General features: G+C 41.7%; 2 non-coding genes across 2 annotated transcripts; both read left to right on the top strand.

Moving 5' to 3' along the window:
* Positions 1-1187: 1187 nt before the first annotated feature.
* Positions 1188-1294, top strand: LOC141589300 (small nucleolar RNA R71). Its single transcript, XR_012520245.1, has one exon. It is a non-coding gene; the product is annotated as a small nucleolar RNA R71 (small nucleolar RNA).
* A 4695-nt stretch (positions 1295-5989) lies between these two features.
* LOC141589469 (small nucleolar RNA R71) lies at positions 5990-6096 on the top strand. The gene has a single exon (XR_012520406.1). It is a non-coding gene; the product is annotated as a small nucleolar RNA R71 (small nucleolar RNA).
* The last annotated feature ends 13279 nt before the right edge of the window (positions 6097-19375 follow it).

Here is a 19375-nt window from a genome sequence, read left to right as displayed (position 1 = left end):
GGATGTCTTTCATGTATTTCGCATAGGCCGGTACGTGATTGATTAATTCCGTGAAAGGAATTGAGACTTCCAAATTCTTCACAATTTCCATAAATTTTCCAAGTTGGTCATCAAATTTGGGCTTGGCTTGACGACTTGGAAAAGGAAGTCTAATCAGAATGGGCTCCTTCTCCTTGACCTTGTCTTCATTTTTCTTTGAAATTTCTTCTTTTGATGGTTCTCCATCCTTGGAGTTTTGCACAATTTCTTCTTTGTCACTAGCTTCCACAATTTCATCCTCAACTTGCTTCTTCGGTGCTTCATACCTTGTACCACTTCTCAGGTGAATGGCACTAACCGTTTCATGTCTTGGGGGATTACTTTGAGGTGGTAATTGCCCCTTTTGTCTTTGTGAGCTTGAAGATGCTAGTTGAGTCAATTGGGTTTCCAACATTTTGGTGTGAGCTAGGATGTTGTTGATGGTGATTTCCTTTGCTTGACTATATTTTTGCATTTGTGTGAAAAACTCTTGTTGATTCTTTTGCATTTGGAGGACCGCTTTTTGAACATCAAAACCTTGGTCATTTTGTTGATTGTATGGAGTTTGATTTTGCTAACCTTGGTTTTGGTTGTAAAAGGGTCTTTGATTTTGGTTTCTCATGGGAGGTGGGGTGTATGTTGTTTGAGGGTTTTGAACATTTTGGCTTTTGTATGAGAGATTTGGATGGAATTTGGTGTTTTCATTGTAATAGTTGGAATAAGGGGTACCACTCTTGTATGCTTGGAAAGCATTCACTTGTTCATTTGTTCCCCTACATTCACTTTGGTCATGTCCCAAAGTTCCACAATTCTCACATATCCCACTTGGGATTGATGAAGATGCCGTCATGGCATTAACATGATGCTTTGGTGATTTTGAGGCTTCTTCAAGTCTAGCCATAGCTTTTTCGAACTTCAAATTGATGGTGTCAATGTGAGCACTAAGTTGAGCACCCAATTGAGTAATGGAGTCCACTTCATGCTTTCCTCCTCTAGTAGCCTTGCGAGGTCTACTATATTGTGAGTTATGGACCGCCATTTCCTCAATCTTGTTCCAAGTTTGATTGTCATCAATTTCGATGAACATTCCATTTGATCCCATGTTGAGAATGTTCCTTGAATCTTCATAAAGACCGTTCCAAAATTGTTGTACCAAGAACCACTCGCTAAGTCCATGGTTAGGACATGAGCGACAAATTCCCTTGAACCACTCCCAAGCTTCATACAAAGATTCTTCATCCCTTTGCTTAAAACCCGTAATTTGAGCTCTTAGCATGTTAGTCTTTTCCGGTGGATAGAACTTTTTGTAGAAAGCTAGAGCCAACTTCTTCCAAGAATCAATTCCTAGAGTAGCCTTATCAAGGCCCTTCAACCATTGTTTCGCGGTGCCAATTAGAGAAAAAGGAAATAAGACCTATCGAATTTGGTCTTGAGTTACACCGGTTTGAGAAATCGCATCACAATAGTCACAAAAGGTTTCCATATGAGAATGAGGGTCTTCACTAGGCATCCCCCCAAATTGGCTTCTTTCGACTAATAGGATAAATGCGGATTTGGCAATAAAATTTCCGGTTAGATGTTGTGGTGTGGGAGTACCATTGGGTAGGTTCTCCTCGGTGGGTACGGAATGTGATGAAAACTTAGGCATTGTGGGTTGATTTTGTGTTGTATTTTGTGTTGGGTTCTCCACACCTTCTCTTGCAAAAGGGTTGATGAACTCAATAGTTGGTTGAATATCTACAACCTCACCAATACCTCTCAAATTTCTCCTAGCAAGTCTTCTATTGGTTGTCAAAGTTCTTTCAATTTCACGATCAAAAGGTAACAAATCACCTTGTGACCTTCTAGACATGCAAAATATCAATCAGCTCGAAAACAATTAGAACAAACCTTGAGGAGTTTTACTTCCCCAAGGCAAAGAAAGACACAACTAATAACAATATAAGAAAATCTAAATCAAGTTAACACCGTCCCCGGCAACGGCGCCATTTTTTGGTCGGACACTACGTCTTTTCGGTAACTTGTCATTAGGAGCACCTAGACCAAAACACAATTTATAGCTTCACAAACAACTCTACAATTAGTAAAGAGGCAAGTAAAGGTCGGATCCCAAGGGACGGGAATTGAGATGAGATTTCTATTGCAACTAGTGGTGTCTTAGGGGTGTCACAATTGGGGTTGATGTAGAATGTCACTAAACTAAATAGCAAAGAAAGTAAACAAGCAATATGAATTAAAAGGGTTGTAAACAATTGATAAAAAGCACTAGGGTGTCATGGGGTCATAGGGGAATCATGGGAATTGATCATACAAACATGTTCTCAAATTATAAGCAAGCAATTATTGTTGTGATGGATTGAGTTGGGTTATATCTTACAATCCTAGGAAAGTTAGGGTCCCGGAGCCGAATCGATTAGATTGTACAACACCTACAAGTCGACTTAGTCTCCCCTACTCAACAACATGCATGGTCTAATGAGACTCGAGTTGGTTAATGTCTTACAAGTCTCATTGAAAAGATAGGTGATGGGTAAAAAATGCAAGGATTCATAGGCTCACATTTCATCAAACATAACATGTGCATGAGTTGAGATCATAACAAGCAAGCAAATAAACCATGAAAGCATATTAATTTAAGCATGAATCATTCCCCATGTTGGTTTCCCCTAATTACCCATTAGCCCTAGCTAGGTGACTACTCACTCATTATCATGTTGAACATGCTAGCAATGTTGTCAATCATACCAACAAAGTGAAACATGATGAATAAATGAAAGTAATTAACAATAATTAAAAAGGGATTAAGAGAATTATACCTACTAATGATTCCAATAACAAAGCAAAGAATAAAAGAAGTACTTGATGCTTGATTGAGAGGTTGTCAATCTCCCAATAATAACCCAAATAATCTTCAATTACCCAAAATAAAGGATGAACAAAAGAGAGATTAAGGAAATAAAACTTGTATTAAAACTTGATTAATTGTTGATTACAAAATTAAAGAGAGATTTGATTGATATTAACTACACTAAAGATTTCTAAGAAGAATATGCTCTTCCAATTATACTAATGGGGTATTTATAGTGGGGATTAGGTGTAGGAATTAGGGTTAACTAAGGGCTTAAATGACGATTAAGTCCCTACTTAAGGAAACGCCGGTATTTTTAGAAGGATGGGCATCTTTCTTTGAAGCTTGAAGAAACGAATTTGTGCTGCCTTGGAATCCGTGCGTCTTAGGCACGGGACGGGCGGATTCAGTGGTCTGGGCCCAGGCGTCTTTGGGAGAAGATGGGCGTCTTCTGGATGCTGCTGCCCGGGTGTCTTGTAAGGAAGACGCACGGATTGTGGCTTGGTGGACGGGCGTCTTCTTAGGAAGACGCACAGATTGTCATGCAGCGTGCTTTCTTCTTCTTTTCTTCCCTTTTTCTCATAAAATCCTTGGGGATTTCCTCGGGGATGCAAGGATCTTTTCTTATCATTGCCCATCTACTATAGTATGTACAAAGGTCTTCTAATCTTGTCTCTCCTTGATGCTTGGTCATTGAATTCAATCAATTTAGTCTCATTTTGCCATGAAAATGCAAGGTTTGCACTCCTTTCCTACCAAGGACACAAAACCTCAAAGAATATGCAAAACAAAGAACTAAAGACAATAAATGACCCAAATATGCACTAAAAAGCATGGGAACAAGGCTAATTCGAGGACTAAATATGCGCTAATTATGATCACATCAAATATCCCTAAACCGAACCTTTGCTCGTCCCGAGTAAAGAGGTGACAAAGACTAGGACCATTATTTAAACTAACCTAATAACATAGCCGATATGAGACAATTAGCGGGTCTCACTCCGCCCCTTCAACTCACAACAAGACAACCATGAGGTAGGATGCCTTCTTGCAAGGCAAGGTGGGTCTTGCCAAAATGGCGACACATCCAAACATTAAGCACACAAAATCAAATAATGGATGCATCTACAAAAGGAATAGCCATAGAGACAGGCATATCAGCAAGCACAAAATAAAATTTCTTTTCAGAAACCGTATTACAAGTTATTGGCCACATGGGGGCTTTCTTCTTAGCTGTTTGGGTAAAGACAATAGAATGCTTTCCTACCTTGAAGGTCAAAGTCCCTGAACCGACATCTATAACTGCACCAGCAATGTGCAGAAAGGGTCTACCCAATATGATAGGGATGTGAGCATCCTCGGGCATATCTAGTACAACGAAGTCAACGGGGAAAAAGAACTTTCCTATCTGCATAGGAATGTCCTCTAAGACTCCTATTGGCTGGACCGCAGAACGATCAGCCATATGTACTGTCATATCGGTGACTGCAAACCTAGTCAATTTCAATTTCCTAGCTAGACTCAAAGGCATAACGCTAATGTTAGCGCCTAAGTCACATAATGCCTTCTCAATTGAGAAGGTACCAATATTACAAGGAAAGGAAAAGCTACATGGGTCAGCTAATTTATGTGGTGCAGTATGGGTCAAATAGGAGCATGACTCCTCAGTGAGTGCGACAGTATGCACAGTTTCAAGTGACTTCTTTTTGGACAAAAGTTGCTTCATAAATTTCATATAAGCAGGGACTTGATTGACTAACTCAAGAAAAGGAACTTGTACGTTTAAGCTACGAATAACATTTTCAAATTTATTAAACGATACCTGTTCCTTCGTCGGCACCAATCTCTCTGGATAAGGGGCTGTAAGAAGTAACTTAGCCCTCTCCTCTAAATCTCTCATGCCGGCGTCGGTGGATTTAGGCTGAAAATCTACCACCTTCTCCTTGTTGTAGCTTGACCCTTCTTCAGACCGTCTCAAATGTGAACCGTTAATCGATATAGGGTCGTACTTCGGAACCGGAACTGACCCATCAGCATTTGGGTCTTGCCTCAATATTTTCGGGGCAGTCGTACCCCGAAACAAGTGGTCCCTCAAGTTATCAGGCAATGGAGGACGAAAAGAATCACCTTTACCAAATATTTGTCGATCGATCGACCAGGTTGGTCATCGATCGATCCCGACTTCTACAGACCGGAGTCGTCTCTTTGCGTGGACTGGTCGATCGACCGGGTATGTCAGTCGATCGACTGACATACCTACTGATCGTCTTTTTCTTTCCTTTGCTCGTTCCAGCTTTCTTTTGACTCGGTTCCGCATCATCTTTTTCAGCAATGTCCTCGACCATGGCGGGCTCATCAAGGGTAGACCCACTCCTCAAGGTAATTTCATTTAAGGTCTCCTTTTGATCAGTTTGAGTCGGTAAATGTCCCGGAGCTCGAGTTGTATTCTTGCTAGCCAATTGGGCAATTTGGCTCTCTAACATCTTCACCCCGGCCTCTCTAGCTTGAGACTCCTTCAGCAACAAATTCTTTAACTCATTGAAATCAGAACTTTGGGATTGTTGTTGCTGCTGTCGGACATACGGAGGCTTTTGGAACTGTTGTTGCTTATGAGGGGGCACATAATTCTGCTGATGTTGCTGCTGTGGAGGTTGAGTCGGATTCAAGACATTTTGGCTACTCCACCTCAGATTCGGATGGACATTCGGCTCATAGTAAGTGTTTGTCTGCCTATAATGTTGAAAGGCAGCACAAGACTCAAAGGGACTAGGACAATTGTCTGAAACTTGTCCCTCAGCTCCAAATCTTTTACAGACGAAAGGACCGTGTGAAATAGCATTCACATGATAGATCCCTCCTTTTGAAGCTCCTCCTAATTCGTACTTATCAAATCTCGCCGTGAGAGCCTCTAGTGCAGCTACAGAAGGAGATTCAGCAGCTCTCCTTTGATTTCCCCTGGAATTTCCATACTCAGCTTTATGGGTGGCCAAGTCATCAATGATCTTCCACCCCTTAGTCTCTCCCATATTCTCCTGGAATCTGCCACTAGCTGCCGAATCTAGGATAGCTCTCTGATCGTCATAGAGCCCATTGTAGAACTGATTGCATAGGCTCCACTTCTCAAACCCATGATGCGGAATGGTTCGCACCAGCTTCTTGAAACGCACCCACGCCTCATGAAAGTTCTCATCATGACCCTGTTTAAAGCTTGTGATCTGAGCTCTAATGGTATTTGTCTTCGAGGCAGAGAAATATTTCTTGTAGAATGCCAAGGCCAAAGAATTCCAGTCGGTGATCCCATTAGCAGCTCGATCCAGGTCTCTGTACCACTCCCTTGCAGCATCACGAAGTGAGAATATAAACATTGTCTCCTTCACCTGGTCTTGGGTCACACCAGTCGGCGGGGGTATAGAGCATCAATAATCAATAAATATCTCCATATGCTTGGCTGCATCTTCATTTACAGCTCCCCCAAATTGGTTCCTCTCAACCAAGTTGATATAAGAAGGCTTCGGTTCGAATTTTCTATCAGCTCCCGGTAATTCGAACCCCTTATATAGATTCGCAGCTGTCGGCTCCGAGTGACTGGCTATAGTTGCTTCTTCAGCCATCTCTAGAAAATCTGGAGAAGTGATTGTCTCAGCTGATGAAGTAGAAACTGGAGACGAAGGTGGGTCCTCCTCAAATAGAGCGTTCTCGTAGTAACTAGACAGAGTACTCAGCTCTTCCTCTGTCGGCAATATCCTAGATGATCGCCTCAACTCGCGCAAAGTCTTCTCAATCTCAGGATTGAACGGTAGTAATTCACCACCCTGTGATCTGCGCATAAGAAGAAACTACAAAAAGAATATGAGAATAGTTTAAGGAACGAATGTCCCTTAAACTAAGAAACAGACTAAAATAAAACAACTAAAAATTAGAACAATTGCCTCCCCGGCAACGGCGCCAAAATTTGATACCCGTCGTAAGGTGTCAAAAATAAATTTATAAATTCCTAACTACAACTATAGATAGCGGTAGCAGGGTCGAACCACAGAGAGGCAGATGTAATTATTAGTTGTCTAAATTTAGTGTAAGGTAACAATGATGTGGGGGTTTGATTGAATTGGTCTATAACTAATGAGCAATAAACTAAAGAAATGTATAAAATCAAATATAAAAAGGGTACTAATATGGTCGGTTCACTGTAGTTTCGGCAGCAGCATACTAAGTAGGTCTGAAATAAACACATGAGGCGGGAAAACAAGAGGTCCTCTCGGTCCACTCTCAACAAGTAGCGTCTTTCGATCTCGCTACGGGTCCCTAATATCACTAGTACTGACTCTCGTCCTGAAAAGTGACTAATAACCTAAACTTTACCTATCTTTCGATCTTAGCATAGTTTAGTCATTTTAATTGGTAGTCTAACAACTTTCCCTATCTTTCGATCTAATGGGTCAGTCAATTACTAAGCATTCAACTAGTCGCGTGCACTCGATTCGTCAAATAAAGAATTTAAAGCAATTAAAACGAAGCAAACATCACGTGGTCAGTCGATCGACCAGGGTGTGCGGTCGATCGACCGTGGCGCGACTCAGGTCGTACTATTCTACTGCCGCCTAATTCTACAGATCCCCTACATCCTAGCACGAGGTATTTTGCTGCTCATGGCTACGATAAGAACAACAATAAAATTGACTAATAAAGCAGAAGAATTCATGATTAAAACGACGAATTAAACAATTAACAATAAACGATAAATTTGACTTTCGGGAGACTATTCTAGCAATTCCAATACTACGAATGAAATAAACAACGAAACTGAACAGAAGAATACCGAAAAAGAATTGCAGAGAAAGATCCAGAACCGAAAGCGAAAGGAACTCTATTATTGGAAGAACAAAAATCTCGAACCCTAATTATGAAAAATAGAACTAAAACTAAATCAAAGCTTGATAAAAACTAGATGATTGTTCTCAAAACCTAGCTTACGTTATATAGAATACAACGTAGTTCTTATTTCCAAAACCTAACTACTATGGGCTTGCTGTTTCTCGATCTTTTTGTTTGCGTCAGAGTGGCGGCTTGGTCGATCGACCACTATGACCGGTCGATCGACTGAGGTAAGCTGAACAGGAGTTCCTGTAAGTCGGGCTCTGGTCGATCAACCATAGGGTCCAGTCGATCGACTAGAGTAGCTGATAATCCGCTTTTAATTCTCGTGGATTCGTCTTTCGGACCTCGAAATGCGCACCAAGTTTGTTTCTCGAGTCTCTACTTCATGTCAAATGCAATGCAAGGTACTCAGGGACGTATTTAGCTCAATATCTACTCATTTCCGCATAAATCTGCAATATTACATAAAAATACGAAAGTAGACGAAATGGGGCAAATAGTAGCATACACTACACAAATGAGCTCTGAAATGCGTGTAAAATGGGGTGTAAAACATCATATTTAGGACACGCATCAACAACATAGACTAAAACAACAACGACAACCTATAAACCTAATTAGCAATTAATATTCATTAATTGAATCACCTAATCCTAGCAGAGATAATTAGCTAAACATAATAAAAGAAAGAACAAAAGAAAAGGGGAAAGAAATAAACATTAAATAAAATGAGAGAAAAGGGAAAGAGAATGTTACAGTGGAAGAGATCCAGAAAATAGAGAGAAAATAATATCCAGCAGTAAAACAGTTGACAAGAGAGAGAAGAGAGTTCTCAATGACGTCTCCCCTTCCTATTTATAAGAAAAATAGGATTTTATTTAACCTAATGACGGATTAAAGCTAAAAACCCGAGCCCATAAGAGAAACCACTCGATCGAGTGGTTTTAAACTACTCGATCGAGTAAAATAAAGCTTAAACCACTCGATCGAGTAGAAAATCTACTCGATCGAGTAAACCTTAAATTGAAACTACTCGATCGAGTTGAAAAAGGACTCGATCGAACATAAATCTACTCGATCGAGTACTTTCCAGCGCACAATTTCCTGCTTTGCGCACTGAACTTCAAACGGCTGCCAATTCTTCGTTACTTGGGCAAACAGGGCGATTCCGGTGGCGTTGGAAAGCTAAGAGGACAAGATTTCATCTCCAACCATAGTCACCTGAATATCAGTTGTAGAACTCGAGATATGGCTCTTCAAAGTAGGCACTAGCAATTTGAAGTTCTTCCTTTGCTCGCCTAGCTATCTTTCTTCTTTGCGCATCTCAAAATAGCTATATTCCCGCTCCAAATTCACTCTTCCTCCAAATTCATGCTAAACGGACGGTAAAAGGCTCGATTTCACTATTTTCTAGTTCATTCCTGCAAATAAGACAAAACAAACCAAAGTAGCATATTCGGGGCATTTCGTAGCATAAAACTACGATAATAGCATAGAAATACGTGCATAAAAAGGCCTAAAAGGACTATATAAAATGAACGTATCATTCATACAAACCAACATCATCCGTCGATACGGTTGCCCACATGAGATCATCAGTGACAATGGATCACATTTCCAAGCTGAGACTGAGCAATTGCTAGCCAAGTACAAAATCAAGCATCACCACTCCTCGCCATATAGACCACAAACTAATGGCGCAGTAGAGGCGGCAAACAACAACATTGTCACAATTCTCAAGAAAATGATTGACAACTATCGAGATTGGCCAAGCAAGATACCTTTTGCTTTATGGGGATACCGTACATCTGTTAGGACGCCCACTAGGGCCACCCCTTTCTATTTGACCTACAGTATGGAAGTTGTACAACCAGTCGAGCTAGAAATACCATCCTTACGTATTTTACTCGAAAGTCAAATCCTAGAAGCTGATTGGAAGAGGGATAGATATGAAGAACTCATCCTCCTGGATGAACGAAGATTGCGTGCATTACATAATGTGCAAACATATCAGGCACGTATCAAACGAGCCTTCAACAAAAGGGTTAAGCCAAGGAACATCAAAGAAGGAGACTTGGTCCTCAAATCAATTAGAGCTCTTTTACCTGTCGATCCACATGGAAAATTCAAACCCAATTGGGCCAGGCCATTTCTAGTCAAGTCCATACTTCCAAGGGGTGCGGTTAGGATCACAGACTTAGATGGGAATGAATTTGCCAACCCGACAAACCTCGACCAACTGAAACGTTACTATGCCTAGAATAGGAGCAAAAACGCGCCTCGCGCAACCTCACGTGTCGCTCTTGTGGCACGAAATAAACGGCCCCTCGCCAAGCTGAAATAAGCTAACGTCATCTTGTTCTTGCATTTTGACAATTTGTCATCCTCATATCATCAAATAAACTGAAATGCATTTTAGAAGTAAGTGAAAGCTCATGCTTATTTTCTAAGTTCATTACAAGCTCTTGCTTAGAACAATTATTCTTTTACATTTACTTGAACTACGCGCAAGGGTTTAATTTCATTTTTTAAATGAATACGTAGGCAATCCTTCACAGGATACAACCCATTAATTATTTTTAATGTAAATAGAAGGACATTTGCAAATGCATTTGGAATTCGACAAGAATAATGATAGAAAATCGTAACGGTTTCATAACTAATCAACCTCTTTTATTCCATGCCTTTTAAATAATAATATGCCACACAATATAAAAAATAAAAATAGGCTAGGATTCTAAAAACCCCACCTTCTTATTACAATAATAATAATAATAAATAATAATAAAGACTTAGGCTATTCTTCCATTTTCCCTTTGCCTTTGTCATTTTTATCATATTTCTTGTCTCGACCTCGAGCCGGACGTTCTTGCGCCACTTCAGACCTAATCACCAACGGTCTCTCTCGTGGTCTAGCCTTGCCATTCTTGTCAACCACCATCTCGACGACGGGAGAAGTCTTCGGTTTCTTCGAAGGATGAACAACTCGAAACCCGGCTTCTTCCTCTCCTTCAGTCAGATGCTTCTCTTTCTCCTTTTCTACATCACGAACCTTGTAGTCAACAGGCTCGCGTTTCCTCAATCTCTCGCGCTCCTCCGGAGTAGTAGCTTTCCTCAACCGCAGATAGGAATCCGACACCCATAGAGCACTAGCAGAAGAGTTCAAGGACCACACATTTCTTTGAGCCCATTTGATGGCTCATTCTCTTCGACTCTCAGTAGTCAGCGCCACGGTAGTCTGCGGGACAGTGTCAAGCTTCGGAATCATCTACTTCAATCCAACCTGCCTCATCAACCTCTCCGGGAAGATGCATATCATAAAATCCAAGCCAGGAATGCGCACAGGCCGGGTAGGATCCAAGGATGATACTCCAGTGACATATTTAAGATGCCACCTAGTATGATACATCTAATGAAGGGGCCATCGTCACTCTTCAATTTGTTTTCCCAATAGTTGCAGACTCGAGTGAAGTCCACCATGTAGAGCCTGGTCCTCATCGCGATTGAGAGAGCATGATAAGCAGGAACATTAACTGGGGGCTCGATCAATCGAAGACGCTCCATAAGCCAGACCTACCAAAAGCAGGTAATAGAAACAAAAAAAAACAAAAAAAACGAAAAAAAAAAAAAAAAAAAAAAGCGAAAACAAAAAAAAAGGAGGATTTTTTTTTTATTCTTTTACCTGCAAGCTAATGGGACTTCCCAGAAAAGGAAGGTCATGGTTGGCTTTCCTGTTATCTAACCCCAACAGGATATCTCCTAGACACAGGCAAGCTGGGCTCCTGCGCAGCTCCATTTGCTCAATCAGGCTCAAATAACGAGGATCGCCTCTCAAATCCTCATCTACATGCCCCTAAAGGACATATACATGTAGTAGGCAAAACCTGAATGCCCTTCGCCCGGCAACATAAGAGATAGTGGGATCTGCCCTATTGATGAATCGATCAATGAAGTCCAACATTCGCACTCCCTTTGACGTCACAAGACGGTCCACCTCAGCTCTTGTCAAACCAAGCAAATCCCTAAACTTGTTCTTATATCCTTGAGAAGTAGAGGGAATAGCAGGCAAATGTTCCGGGTCCCAACCACCAATCGCAGCAATTTCTTCGGGAAATGGGCAAATGTCGCCTCCGGGGAAGGCAAATACGTGATAATTCGGGTCCCAATAATCAAGACAAGCATCTAGGAACGGTTTGACCACCTTGATAAACTTCAAGCTCAAAAGTGATCCAACATTATAAGCACCCATGTCGTGTTTCTCCACATTGGAGAACTCATTTGTCCATTCTTTTAGACGAATTTCGAGAGTATTCATGATGTATGCTTATTTTGAGAGCTTTATGTAATAAGACGAAGGAAAGACGGAAGAATTATGTGAATAAAACCTCCCTCGACGTCTCTATTTATACTAAAAGCTGTTTCCTAAAATCCGTCTGGACGGATACATCGGGAAACGACCGCGGCACTTCTTTGCGCGCTCTTCAAAGGGACGCAGCTCTTGCTTTGCGCCTCTTCCTCGACCTTCTTTCTTCGTGTTTTCCGCGTTGGATCTTTCCTAATTCCTCAAATAATAATTTCCTATTCATACGGGTTATTATTTTGGTAAACCGTCAAATTGCCATGTTTCGTGTTTCCTAATTCCACGGGCACGCATTTCGAGGCGATATCGACATTTTCGTCATCTTAGCACGCTTATCCATTTTCTTTTTTTCTTAATTTTCTTTTGGGGAATTATTTCATCAATTTAATTTATTCATTTTCAAACTTATACATTTCTTTTTAATTTTCTTTTTGGGGAATCATTTCACTCCCGTTCCACATTACATTTCAAACTTATATGTTTCTATTTTTTCCTTTTTTTAGGGGGTAGCCCTCCCTACCGTCCGGTCATTTCCGGTAAATTTTTTGCATTTTTTGTTTTGCGCTAATTTAGGCCATGTGTACAAATGTATGTTCTATGTGATTTCTGTGTAAATTTCGGCAGCATGACGGCATAAACCGTCATCTACCAAACCTGTTCAAAGCTAACCTGCAGGTACAAACAAAGCAACCCAGCAACAAAGGCACTCAGGCCATCATATATACAACCAAGAAGAGATATGTACACCAAACTGGGGGCTCGAGCCCCAAAACAAAGTCCGAATGTCTAAAATATAGGTCCTAAAAATGTACAAAATGTGCAAAGTACAGCCAAAAACACACAAAAACAACAAGCAAACTACTGCTGGTCGCCGCTTAGCTCAGCAACTCTCGCCTCGAGAGCAGCAACCTCGGCGTCACGGACCTCGAGCTCCCTCAAGAAAGAGCTGTCTCCCCGAGATCAAGCTAGGCTCTCTCGCCCCAGGTCGCTCTCTCCCTGCAAACACAAGAATTGGCTCATGTTAATCATTTTAAGCAAACAAACAATAAGGAAAGTTATAAGATTCGAAAATAAAGTAAACGGAAGGACCATACCTGACGTTCTCGACTGCCAACAAGTGCCTCGACGATAGTAGCCCGCAGTCGGTTGGCTACCCTCCACAAAGCTACGAACCGGGATGGCGCAACCTGCATTTTGAAAGAAGAGATTCTTAACGATTGGACAAACTCAAGCAAATGTGTTCTTACACAAAATTAAACAAGTTAGGAGACTCACCCTCTGAATCAGATGATGCCACTTGTCCAAGCCAGCATCCGTCACAGCCACGCCAAAGTCGAGCAACTCGGAGATTGTCGTCATCCCCGTCGCGTCAGTGTACTCAAGGGTCTCGGGGTACTCTGGGGGCTCGATGCCCGCCGCCTCGACCTCCTGCAAAGTCAAATGATTTCCATTAACCGATTATCATTCATCGTGTTCTCAAAATGATCAAAAGTAAGAGTAACACACATACCACGACCGGCCAGTACGCCAACCTTCCGTAAAGGAATGCCGAGTAGTCCTCACCCGGAAGAAGGAGGGCTTCACCGCCAACGCCAGCTAGGTCATCCTCCCTCTCAGCCTCAGAAGGCTCCCTGAACATCGTCCGAGGAGGATCGATGGGAACCGTCAAGACATCCCGAGAGCACTGACGAGCCAAACGCTCGCCCAAGTACCACACAGGACCCATCGACGTTCTAAGCAGCAACTGGCTCGAGCTCCTAGGTCGAAGGACCTCAACCACAAATGGAGGAGCGCCAGCGTAGTCCACCCAAGGCCTGGGCACCCGCTAAGAAAAGCAAACGAAGGGTCATTCTTATGATCAGTTCTAAAAAGAAAATGAAGAAAGACAAATAACGCAATATGAAATACTCACGCCGTCCAACTGAAGAGCGTTCGCCTCCCGTCGACAGACGTCGTGAAAGGAACGTCGGCTCCTCGTACGGCACATCACCCAATCCCTCACAATGGGATAGGCCCTCTCCACCGGCTCCGTCCTCTTGGGCACGAGGCTCGGAAAGTAGGAGTACACCCACGCCTGTAAAATAAGATAGTCAACAACGATCTTTCGTGATTCGATAAGAAAAGGAAATGATCTTTCATGAAATGAAATGAAGGTTCATACCTCCAACAACCGTCCAGGGCCAACAGCGGCAGGAGAAGTCTCCTTCTCCATCAACTCCGGACGAACCATGGCCCTCATAAAGCGAATGAGGACCGCAAAACCAGCAGTGACCCAGTCCCAACAGCCTAGGTCGCTCAGGTCAGAAAGAAAGGGAAGGAGCTTCGTCAATTCTCTTGTCTCCGAGGTAGATCAAATACAGGAACCACCAGAGCCACAAGCGGACTCTCTGCTCTGCAGTACAGGGAGGAGGAGCCATCTCCCTCCCATCGATCACCACCGACGTCGGGGTCTTCCCCGCAAAATAGTCCCGGACGTAAGAACTAGGCACCAACCCGGGTACCACAGCAGCCTTCGGCATCAAGTTCCAGCCGATTAATCTCCTAGCCTCAGCCGAGTCTACCCTTATGGCTGTCTCCGGCCACTCCACCACCTCAGTCCCACACAGCAAACCAGAAGTCATGCCGTAATCCTCCAATGTGACCCCCACCTCGCCAAAAGGCATGTGAAATGTGGAGGTCGTGTCCCAAAATCGATCCAAGAAAGCTCAGACCAGGCTGAGGTTAGCCCAAATCTTCCTCCTCGTTATATCCCTCCAAGCCTGCACCAAAGCACCGAACGCTCCCCGCTCGATGATGGCTCGTTCCTCAGCCGACAGCCTCTCGTAGCACCCCATCGCCGTCGTGTAGCCCGAGAACGATCTGATGTTCCCGGCCTTCTATTTGGATTCGAAACAAAAGCTATCTTTAGCATCAATGAAGAAGAAAAGGAATAACAAAAAGAAATGAAAGAAGATGAGTGATGAGTTCGATTTACCAAGCTCTTCACCGTCCTTTAGGACAGGTGACCCTCTGCAGCCCAAAGTAGGTGTCTGTTGTCCCAAGTCTCAGCCCACGCAGGTGCTCCCCAGTTGGCGACCACCCCGTCCAACGCTGGCCTGTCTCGGGGCCTCCTCCTCCTCAAGGACCTCGTCCTCAGCAGCCGTCACCGCGGCGGTAAAAGCCTGCTTTAACGCCTCCTCAAGCGAACGAGAAGGGTCAATAGCAGTATCCACGTCCATGGGAGCTCTCCCTGACGTAAAAGCCTCATCACCTACAAAATTAAAGTTAATTTGGGCCGCGTCAAATGACGACAAGCCTTAATTAGGGGTTTTCGAGTTTGCAAAGCTCCGAAATCGCTCTTTTCTCGCCATCTTTGGCCATTTTCTCAAAAACCCGACCGCTCATGTAGTAATTTGGGTCAAGTCAAGCCTAAGTTGAAGCCAAGTCATGGGTTCGATACGGAATATCGACAGCATTTCGTTATAACGGCGATTATGCCCTAGAAAAGTGTCCTGAAAAAGCCGTCACAAATCAAAATTCCAAGATGATAGGAAGTTTACCCATCATACAAGGATTCCAAATATCAAGTTTCGTCACAAATGGGTAATCCTAAGGCTATTTTCGAAGCGATTTACGGTTTAGCTGTGAGACCGTCTCAATTTCACTCAAATGCTCAAAACTCAACGAAAATTCGAAACAAATACATGGTTATGATCTTTATGCTACCAATTAGCCATTTACAAGGTCAATTTTGCAACACAAAATCATTTGGGGGAAAAGCCCCAAATTTTCGACATAATTAGGGTTGAAAACCCTAATTTGTCGGTCCAATTTGATCAATTATAGAAGATTAATGCAAAAATAATACACATACCTCGATTAGCCATGGAAAATGCAAGCTTTTGATCAAAGTTTGACGAGAAATGGTTGGAATTTGAGAGAGAAATTAGGATTTTGTGTTTCGAAATAATGAAACAAAACCACTGTTTCATCGGGTTTTTTACCAGGAATGCCATGCGCAGGAAAAGACGCAGCAGGTGCTGCTGATGTGACTCATAATTGTGCACATTTAGTCCCGTAATTGATCCTATTTTTCATACTATTATAATATTCCATAGCCATTTTGTCCGTCAAATGCTTTCTATTTTGCTTTCCTAGTGCATTTCATATGTTTTGTAGGAAAGGAGACAATTAGGCGGAAATTCCCGTCTCTTGAGCTTATTTGGAAGGACATTGACGATCTTGGTAGAACGAGTATAGAAGATGAGGCAAGAACTAAAGACCAACGTTGCAAGAAGAAGAATTATGCGAGGGGAAGCATTCTGAACAACAATCTGGGCGTCCAAAGCAGGAAGTCGCTCGTCCAAGTACCTAAGAATCCGAGCGGCCCGACCTTAAGCCGCTCGTCCAACCTGCCTACAATCCGCTCGTCCCACCCTCACATACGAGCGTCCCTCGGCGTCTTCAGCAAAGATGCGCATCTCTCCGAAATACTTGCATTTCCCTACTTAGAACTTAGAATTGTTAATTACTAATTTAGACTTAGTTAACCTAATGAGGCACTACTATAAATACCCCATTTTGATGATAATCAAAGGGGGCTTCCACATTAGAAAATCCTCTTAGAATAAATTAAGAGTAGATTAGACTAGATTACTCTTTAATCTTTTCACAGATTACACATTAATCTTTCCTTAATTATTGTTCAAGTTTATTATCCAAGTTTATTATTGGGTAATTGAAGATTATTGGGTTATTATTGGAGAATTGACAACTCTTCATCAATCGATCAAGTTTCTTCTATTATTCTTTGCTTTGTTATTTGGATCATCTTAAGTTGGTAATATTATTTTAGCCTTTACTCTTTATTGTTTATTTACTCATTCTCTTATCATGTTTACACTTGTTGTGATGATTGACACCATTAATGACATGTTTACCATGATAATAAGTGAGTAGTGTCTTAACTAGGATTAGTGGGTAATTAGGGGAAACCAACATGGGATTAATTATGCTTAATCTAATATGTTTTCATAATTAAATTGCTTGCTTGTTGTGATGTCAACCTATGTACATGTTATGTTTGATGAAATGCTAAGCCTATGAATCCTTGCATTTTTACCCATCTCTTATCTACTCAACAAGACTTGTAAGATATAAACCAACTCGAGTCTTGTTAGACCATGAATAGAAGTTGAATAAGAGGAAATTAAGTCGACTTTTAGGTGTTGTACAATCTAATCGATTCGGCTCCGGGACCCAACTCTTCCTATGAACCGTAAGACATAAACCAACTCGGTTCCTTTACAACATTAATTGCTTGCAACTTTGTAAACATGTTTGTATGATTAACACCATGAATCCCCTATGACCCCATGACATCCTAGTGCTTTTAGTCATTTGTTTACATTTCTTAGTTCATTGTTTGCTTTACTTTGTTACTTTCATTAGTTTAGAATATAACTACAAACCCAAATCAATTGTGACACTAGCATAAATTGAGACAGATAGACTTAGAACCCAAAGCACACCGTCCCATGGATCGACCTCGACTTACCGCTAACTAGTTGTTTGTTGAGTATTATAAATATGTTTGATTGGGTGTACAACGACACGCTCAAGCCAAAAATGGCGCCGTTGCCGGGGATGGTGCTATGTGATTAAGTTCTTACTTGTTCGTCTATTTTGATTTTGCTTTCACCTTGAGGAACTTGTTCCTCAAGGATTGTTCTTACCATTTTTTGTGTAGTTTTCATGCTTGTAGTTGTTTCCTTGTCTTAGCTATGATAGCTCAAGACTTGACACATGGAGTTTGTGGTGGATCCTTTTAGTATGACTATGGGTATGGGGAGTTTGAGAAGCAAGTCAACACAAACCTACCTTACTATTCATACAATGAAAATCCTAACTACCACCCCAAATTTTCCCACCAAAATCACTACATCCAATATCCACAACAACCACCCACCCAATACCCACTTCATAATGAATTTCAATTGCCACAATACAACCACTTTCACACATACCCACAAGAAGAAGATGAACCCATTCAAAATATGATTCTCCAAATGATGAGAGATCAACAAAACTTCTTCAAACAAATGCTAGAGGAGAGCCAAAAGAGGGACAATGTTCTTCAAGGCACTGTTGACCAAGGTGAGGAATTGGAGATTCAAATTGCCCAAATGGAAGAATCCCAAGCAATCACTCCCCACCATTCCTTGGACATTGATCATTAATGTGAATTTGAAGTAGTAAGCTTTGATATGGAAGAAGAGAAGTGGGAAGAGCCAATTTATTTGAGCTCTTGTGAGTATGAAAGTGTTGTATTCAACGAAGAAGACATGAGGTTGAGTAAGCCAAATACTCTTAGCCTTTGTGAGTATGAAGGTGTGTCTTTTGATGTGAATATTGAGATGGTGGGGGAAGAATTATTGAAGAAGAACGAAGCGCCCATCTATGATTCTTATGAGGATAGATATGATGATAAAATCGTGTTTTGCAAGAACTCGTGGGGTAAGGAAGCGGAAGCTTGCGAGGTTACTCTCCTTGAGGAGCCTATTCTTGAGAAATTTGAGATATCTTATCATGAAGAAGAATGTCCCTTCCCTATTGCCTATGAAGACTACTTCACACCCACTATGGAACCTATGATTATTGACGACGATATGGTGGATCTCCTCCAAAAGGTCAAGACATCATACAAGGGGTACTTGGTGAAAAAGCTCAAAGAGAAACTTGCACATGAAGTTACTTGTGGAAATTTGGCATCCACAATGTCAGCTTCTAAAGAACTCGATCATCAAGGTCATGAGAATTCTCCTTCTACTCTTAAAGGATTGATAAATTCAAATGCTATCATCATCACCAAAGTTGAAGTAAAAGGTAGTGAGTGGAAGTCTCCGGACAACCACTAACCATACCTCCTACCTTACGCTAACAAGAATCATGGGCTAATTGGTTTGAAGCATCGTAATTATTCAAGTGCCAAGAAAAGGAAGAAAACAAGAATGAATGAAAAAATTCCTTTGCCAAGCTTCGTCTTGAAGTTAAGCAAACCATACTCATGCTTATTTGGAGCTTGTTCACAAGCTTTCGATCTCCTTCTAAAAGCCTTGAGCTCTATGGACAAGAATTTCTACAATTCGAACTAGTTTGGTGGAGTCCTATCTCAAACCACCATTTGTAAGATATTCTCTGAACCTTTGCCTAGTATAATATTGTACATTTTAGCAATTTTATTTATAATTTCTTGCATGAGAGTAGTGAGAGAGAGTTCCCTTACATTTTTATTG

This window comes from Silene latifolia, chromosome 6 (assembly GCF_048544455.1).
Source record: "Silene latifolia isolate original U9 population chromosome 6, ASM4854445v1, whole genome shotgun sequence".
NCBI lineage: Eukaryota > Viridiplantae > Streptophyta > Magnoliopsida > Caryophyllales > Caryophyllaceae > Silene > Silene latifolia.
Note: the sequence above shows the minus strand (reverse complement) of the source record. Positions and strands in the feature narration are given on the sequence as shown.